Below are 8,467 nucleotides of genomic sequence, written 5' to 3'. Positions count from 1 at the left end.
TGGAGGAAGTATGAGGCGAGTCTCAGTCCGAGAGCAAGCACAGGCGAGTTAAGCAGAGTCGAACCGAGATACGTTCCCCGGAGAGAGATTTCTGTATGTCACGGAGGGTCCTGTTAAGCTGTCCCAATCGCTTTTCTCTGTAGCGATAGTTCCCTCTAGAGTTTAGCCTCCATATTCCTGCTTGAACAGTGGGTTAGTCCTCTTTTAAACAGGAAGAGACGTGGAGCGAAATGGTGCAATAAACGCCGCTGTATCTGACCAGTGCTATTTGTCCGCGACTCCCCTCCTCCTGTTTTCCGTTAAATTTTCAGACCCTTAAACTGGCTTAGATGTTTACCAGCCTCTGTCCTTGATACAGAATAACAGATAGAAAGGGTAAACTAAAACACCATTTACGTGCTATTTAAATCAGTCCCCATTCGAATGCAGCAGGCAGTAAAATTAGGTGTAGGAAATCCGCTGATATGCTCCCAAACCGGTCGCTGGCACAACGCTCTCCGACCAGGTGAAGCAGAAAATTTCCTTTTCCTCTCTAGTCCAGTAAAATATTTCAATATTACTTTTACCTCAGACACTCTTATACTTTGTATAAGAGTGTGGTCTTTCCTCCACACCCACTTAGCGGCAACTTTCTTGCTTTCTTACTTTCTCTCTCCCAGTCTTCCGCTATACTCCATTTTCTCTTACCGCCGGTAGTGGATTCCTTCTCCTTCGCCCCGTTGTTCTTTTCCGCTGAGTTCTTTAATTAAACTTTATTTGCACATTTTCACCTCCATAGCTTGCATTGTTTTTCCAATATTTTCCTTAGTCGCTATTTCCCAGCTTTTTTAACTGCTGTCGGAGGTTCGCCGCTTTCACACGGAGCCTGAGGCTTCACAACATGGAGGCTGCTGCTTCCCCTTCATGCTGCTGCTCCAACCCTGTTAAACGCCGGCAACACAGGCGAGCACAGGCAGCTTCGCTGGGTACTCTGTCCCCCAGGATAATCCTCCCGCGGTTTTGGGGTTCACGGAGCCTTCGTAACCCCTCTAAACCTCCGTGTTGTTCGAGACCCCCCCGGAGGGCAGCCTCGCGCTCCTTCTCGTGGCTGCGGCGTCCCGGAAGTCTTCAGTGGGCAGTTTTTTTTTAAGTAGCCTTTCCAATATGTTAATCTCAGGATGTTGATCTTAGGGGCTGGAAATAGTTTCACAGGAAGGTGATAAAGATGCCTACCTCCTTGCCATCCTTCCATCCTCTCCAGTTTATTCCTGTTTATGATCTCCGGAGTTTCTCTAGTCCTCTTTTATTTACTCTCAGATTATGTATGCATGCTCAGAGTAGTCTTTGTAGTTAAAAGAATTTCTTTTTATCTAACTTTGTCCCCACGTGGGGTTTGTTGAAATGCTCAGAAGAAATCTGATTGGTTCTTACGAACACTCTGTAAAAAGTTCTTTTGTGAATAAAACGACCTGGGCCGAAGGGTGGACAGGAATTATTATTATACACACTCCTCCCAGAGTCTTGCTGGTTCAAGCCCCTGTGTGTATTCTTATTAATCAGAGTTCAATCCTTCCTTTACGCCTCAATAAGTATTTAGTTACTTGCTTTGTTTTTGTTTTTATTATATTGTTAAGTTATTATATAGTTTGTATTTTGCTTTTTAAGGGGAAGGGTCAAGGCTGCCTGGGAGTGGGCCTCAGCCAATAGAATGGCTGGGGCAGGTTCCACAGGGGGGGGATGTATTGGGACACCCGATCTCAGCGATCATGGGCAGGAGGAGGAGTTATGCGAGGACCAGACAATGTCATTACCGAGGAGGCAGGCTTAGTCATTGTTTGAGGACTATCCCTGCCTCCAGGTCTGGTCCTGACCGGAAAGATACTGGAATCAGCAAGGGAAACCCACATGACCTGAAAGTGTTGCTGTGCAATGCCAGGTCAATGATGAATAAAACCACTGCCATCCACGACCTGATTGTGGATGGAGGATTTGACCTGGCATGTGTGACAGAGACCTGGTTGGATGAAGCAGATGGGCCTCTCCTTGCCGCTGCTTGCCCACCAGGTTTCTCTTACGCACAGCAACCCAGGTCATGTGGGCAGGGAGGGGGGGTTGCAGTGATTTTTAGGAAGTCATTAGTCTGCACCAGGCGTCCTATTGGGAAGACCCAGTTTTCTGAGTGCATGTTCTGGAAGTTGGGCAATAGGGGCAGTACAGGATTCCTTTTGGTGTACCGACCTCCCCGCTGCACCAAGGATTCCCTGCCCGAGCTGCTTCAGGTCGTGGCGGATATGCTCCTGGAGACACCTAGTTTGGTTGTCCTGGGGGATTTTAACATCCATGCCGACACGACCTTACAAGGGCCCGCTCGGGACTTCGTGGAAAGCATGGTCTCCATGGGGGTGTCCCTGAATACGTTTGGCCCAGCTCATAGCTGCGGACATGCCTTAGACTTGGTGTTTACCTCTATTGATGTTGGTGATCTGACATTAACTAAAAGTGAAACAACAGAAGTGCCATGGTCAGATTACTTCCTGGTGCAAGTGGACTTCTCCGCGACCCTTCCCCTCTGCAGGGAGGTGGGACCAATTCGGATGGTCTGCCCCCGCTACTTAATGGATCCAATTGGCTTCCAGAGAGTGGTAGGATATGTTTTATCCCAAGTTGATGGCCTTTTAGCTGATTCCGTGGTGGCCCGCTGGAATGCGGAGTTAACCAGGGCTATTGACTGTCTGGCTCTGAAGCGCCCTCTCCGATTGCATGGAGCCCGGACAGCCCCGTGCTTTTCCCTGGAGCTGAGGGCGATGAAACAATCACTGAGACGGCTAGAGCACCGGTGGCGGAAAACTCATTCTGAATCAGACCGGACACGGGCTAGAGCTCAACGTCGAGCCTACCAAGTGGCAATGGCGACGGCGAAGAGGGCCTTCTTTGCCACCTCTATTGCATCTGCAGAAAACAACAGCAGGAGACTTTTTCAGGTGGTTCGCAATCTATCGGAACCACCTGCACCACCGGGGCCTGGTAGGGACCCCAAGATCTCCTGCAATGCTTTTGCAAAGTTTTTTGCAGATAAAGTCGCTCAGATTCAGAAGGAGGTAGACTCCACCGTGGGAGCAGGGCCAGGGCAGGAGAGTGCTAGAGTTCTGTCTAGTCTTGTTACATGGGATCAATTCCAATCTGTTACCTCCGAGGATGCGGCTGGGGGATGGGCTCTGCGGGGTGGTGAATGCTTCCCTCTGTGAGGGAGCCTTCCCAGACCCGCTGAAAGAGGCGGTCATTAAACCGCTTCTTAAAAAACTTCTTTAGACGCGACCAATATGGCCAACTATCACCCAGTCTCAAATTTACCATTCTTAGGCAAGGTGATTGAGCGGGTGGTTGCTGAACAACTCCAAGCACGCCTGGAGGATGCGGACCATTTGGATCCCTTCCATTCGGGATTCAGGCCTCATCATGAGTGTTCAGACTCCTGGGCTCTCACTTGTGGGGTGCCTCAGGGTTCCATCCTCTCCCCCATGCTTTTTAATATCTACCATATATGAAGCTGCTGGGATAGATCATCAGGGGGTTTGGGCTGGGTGTTCATCAGTATGCAGATGACACCCAGCTCTACCTCTCCTTTAAATCAGAACCAGTGAAGGCGGTGAAGGTCCTGTGTGAGTGCCTGGAGGCAGTTGGAGGATAGATGGCGGCTAACAGATTGAGGTTGAATCCTGACAAGACAGAAGTACTGTTTGGGCGGGACAGGGGGCGGGCGGGTGTGGAGGATTCCCTGGTCCTGAATGGGGTAACCGTGCCCCTGAAGGACCAGGTGCGCAGCCTGGGAGTCATTTTGGACTCACAGCTGTCCATGGAGGCGCAGGTTAATTCTGTGTCCAGGGCGGCTGTCTACCAGCTCCACCTGGTATACAGGCTAAGACCCTACCTGCCCACAGACTGTCTCGCCAGAGTGGTGCATGCTCTAGTTTTCTCCCACTTGGACTACTGCAATGCGCGTGGGGCTACCTTTGAAGACTACCTTTATCTACGTGGGGCTACATTTGAAGGTGACCCAGAAACTGCAATTAATCCAGAATGCGGCAGCTAGACTGGTGACTGGGAGTGGCCGCCGGGACCACATAACACCGGTCCTGAGAGATCTGCATTGGCTCCCAGTACGTTTCCGAGCACAATTCATAGTGTTCGTGCTGACCTTTAAAGCCCTAAATGGCCTCGGTCCTGTATACCTGAAGGAGCGTCTCCACCCCCATCGTTCAGCCTGGACACTGAGATCCAGCGCCGAGGGCCTTCTGGCGGTTCCCTCATTGTGAGAAGTGAGGTTACAGGGAACCAGACAGAGGGCCTTCTCGGTAGTGGCGCCCACCCTGTGGAAATAAGCAGCTATCTTCTTTTTAAAAGACATCTGAAGGCAGCCCTGTTTAGGGAAGTTTTTAATATTTGATGCTGTATTGTTTTTAATATTTGATTGGGAGCTTCCCAGAGTGGCTGGGGAAACTCAGCCAGATGGGCGGGGTTTAAATAATAAATTATTATTATTATTATTATTATTATTACTACTACTACTACTACTACTACTACTACTACTACTACTATTACTATTATTATTATAAGACCAGGATGCTTCAATAGCAGCCTTCAGCTTTTCCGCATTGCTCGGTCTCATGACTCTCATCTTTCTCTTGGCAATGCCCCATAGATTCTCCATAGGGTTCATGTCAGGCGAGTTTGCTGGCCAATCAAGCACAGTAATCCCATGGGCATTGAACCAGGTTTTGGTACTTTTGGCAGTGTGGGCAGGTGCCAAAGAGTCCTGCTGGAAAATGAAGTCAGCATCCCCATAAAGCTCATCTGCAGAAGGAAGCATGAAGTGCTCCAAAATCTCCTGGTAGACGACTTCCTGGTTGGTCGCCCTTTTATGGCGGACAGGAACTCTTTCAGCTGAAAGAGCTCTGCGCACTGAGGCTGGGGGTGACTGCAAGAGCATTGCAGTATCCCGTTAAAAACCTCAGATCGAGCGTTCTGAGGACCTGGTGTTCCGGCAGGTACCCATTGCGACTCCCTCACTTCCCAGTAAGCTCTGTTAGAGCCCCGAGAGTGAGCGAGGTTGGAGACGTGGGCACTGCAGGAAAAAACACAAATCTCCTGGTAGACGGCTGCGTTGACCCTGGACTTAAATGAAGCACAGTGGACCAACACCAGCTGATGGCATGGCTCCCCAAATCAACATAGACTGTGGAAACTTCACACTGGACTTCAAGCATCTGGTGTTGTGTGCCTCCCCATTCTTCCTCCAGACTCTGGGTCCTTGGTTTCCAAATGAGATGCAAAGGTTGCTCTCATCAGAAAAGAGGACTTGGGACCACTGAGCAACAAACCAATTCTTTTTTTTTCTTTAGCCCAGGGAAGACGCTTCTGACGTTGTTTCTTGTTCAGGAGTGGCTTGACAAGAGGAATATGACATTTAAAGCCCATCTCCAGGATCCGTCTGTGTGTGGTGGCTCTTGATGCACTAACTCCAGCCTTAGTCCACTCCTTGTGAAAGTCCCCAACACGTTTGAATGGTCTTTTCCTGACAATCCTCTCCAGACTGTGGTCATCCCTGCTGCTTGTGCACCTTTTTCTTCCACACTTTTCCCTTCCGCATAACTTTCCATTAATGTGCTTTGATACAGCACTTTGGGAACATCCAACTTCTTCTGCAATTACCTTTTGAGGCTTCCCCTCCTTATGGAGGATCTCAATGATGGCTTTCTGCACAACTGTCAGGTTAGTAGCCTTCCCCATGATTGTGCTTCCTACTGAACCAGACTGAGAGACCATTTAAAGGCTCAGGAACCCATTGCAGGTGTTATGGACTGAATAGCTACTGCACCTTTTCACAATATTCTAATTTTCTGAGATTGTTAATTTGGGGTTTTCATTGGTCCTGTATACCTGAAGGAGCGTCTCTACCCCCATCGTTCAGCCCGGACACTGAGGTCCAGCTCTGAGGGCTTTCTGGCAGTTCCCTCATTGCGAGAAGTGAGGTTACAGGGAACCAGACAGAGGGCCTTCTCGGTAGTGGTGCCTGCCCTGTGGAACGCCCTCCTTTCAGATGTGAAGGAAATAAGCAGCTATCTTATATTTAAAAGACATCTGAAGGCAGCCCTGTTTAGGGAAGTTTTAAATATTTAATGCTGTATTTTTAACACTCGATTGGAAACCGCCCAGAGTGGCTGGGGAAACTCAGCCAGATGGGCGGGGTATAAATAATAAATTATTATTATTATTATTATTATCAGCTGTACCCCATAATAATCACAATTATAACAAATAAAGGCTTGACATATCTCGCTTTGTATGTCTATCTCATATATTAGTTTCACCTTTTAAGTTGAATTACTGAAATAAATGAACTTTTCCACGATATTCTAATTTTCCGAGTTTCCCTGGGAATAAAAAATGGTTTTCAGGTCGGTCTTCCTGTGCTGATCTATGTACGTGCTTGGTTGGTACATTTATGAACATTTATTATATATCTAAGACTTTAAAATTCTTATCACAATACCACCTCAAGTGTCCTGGCTTTTCTCAAAAGAACTCCTGGAATTGTAGTTTATGAGGGTGCTAAGTACTCTGTCTTAGAGATCTCGAACACTTAAGGAAGTACAACTCCCAGGTTTCCTTAGTTGCATTGAATGCCTATTAAACCACTTTAATTCTATGGTATAAAGATGTACATAGTCTGCAAAATGGTCTTGCAAGTTCCAATTCAAAACAGGGCTGCAACACTTATTCCCCTGCATGTTTACTTGGTATTAAGTCTCACTGAGTTTAACGGGGCTTGTTCCTCTAGGTGTTAAGGCTACAATTTTTTTTATATATATATAAATTTTTATTGATTTTCCAACACATATTAAAAAACAATACAAGACAATACATAAACAAACAAACATATAAACACGTATAATTTCTTAGCCTCTTTTTCTTAAACCTTGTTTCAACGACTTCCCCATGCCTCCCTTTTCTGCATCCCTGTTTTAAATTTTCCCAGCAACCCCTAATTTCAATACTTGTAATACAATTTCTGATCTTTTTCCTCTTATCCAATTACTTATCACTTTACTTACTTATAATTCACTTTCTTTAATCCTTTTTCTCTTACCCAATTATTTAATCCTTTTTCTCTTACCCAGTTATTTATCACTGCAATTCTGTTTTACATTACCCATGACATTTTAGCACTCATTAATTTTACAACAGTTCTTAAGATAAACTTTAAATTTCTTCCAATCTTCTTCCACCGTCTCTTTCCCTTGGTCACGGATTCTGCCAGTCATCTCAGCCAGTCCCATATAGTCTATCACCTTTGTCTGCCATTCTTCCAGCGTGGGTAGCTCTTGTGTCTTCCAATACTTTGCTAAAAGAACTCTTGCTGCTGTTGTCGCATACATAAAAAACGTCCTATCTTTCCTTGACACCAATTGGCCTACCATGCCCAGGAGAAAGGCCTCTGGTTTCTTCACGAAAGTGCATTTAAGCACCTTTTTCATTTCATTATAAATCATTTCCCAGAAGACCTTGATCCTTGGGCACGTCCACCAAAGGTGGTAGAAAGTGCCTTCCGTTTCCTTACATTTCCAACATTTATTATTGGGCGTATGATAGATTTTTGCAAGCTTGACTGGGGTCATGTACCACCTATAGATCATTTTCATAATATTCTCTCTTAAGGCATTACATGCCGTAAACTTTATACCGGTAGTCCATAACTGTTCCCAGTCAGCAAACATAATGTTATGACCAATGTCTTGTGCCCATTTAATCATAGCTGATTTAACCGTCTCATCCTGTGTATTCCATTTCAACAGCAAGTTATACATTCTTGACAGATTCTTAGTATTGGGTTCCAAAAGCTCTGTTTCTAGTTTTGACCTCTCCACCTGGAAGCCAATTTTCCTGTCCTGTTTGAAGACGTCATTTATCTGGTAGTAATGAAGCCAGTCTCTTACTTTAGACTTCAATTTCTCATAACTCTGCAATTTCACTTTTCCCTCCTCATGCTCTATAATTTCCCAGTATTTTGGCCATTTGGATTCCATATTAAGTTTTTTCACTTCCTTAGCTTCCATTGGTGACAACCACCTAGGGGTTTTATTTTCCAGCAAGTCTTTATACCGAATCCAAACATTATATAGTGCTTTCCTAACAATATGGTTTTTGAAACCTTGATGGATTTTAACCTTGTCATACCATATATATGCATGCCAGCCAAATCTGTTATTGAACCCTTCCAAATCCAAAATGTCTGTGTTTTCAAGAAGCAGCCAGTTTTTCAGCCAGCAAAAAGCCGCTGATTCATAATACAATTTTAAGTCCGGCAGGGCAAACCCCCCTCTTTCTTTTGCATCAGTTAGTATCTTAAATTTTATTCTGGGCTTTTTGCCCTGCCAGACAAATCTAGATATGTCTTTTTGCCACCTCTTGAAACAATCCATTTTATCCA

Source organism: Podarcis filfolensis (genome assembly GCF_964270895.1).
Source record: "Podarcis filfolensis genome assembly, chromosome: W".
Lineage (NCBI taxonomy): Eukaryota > Metazoa > Chordata > Lepidosauria > Squamata > Lacertidae > Podarcis > Podarcis filfolensis.
Note: the sequence above shows the minus strand (reverse complement) of the source record.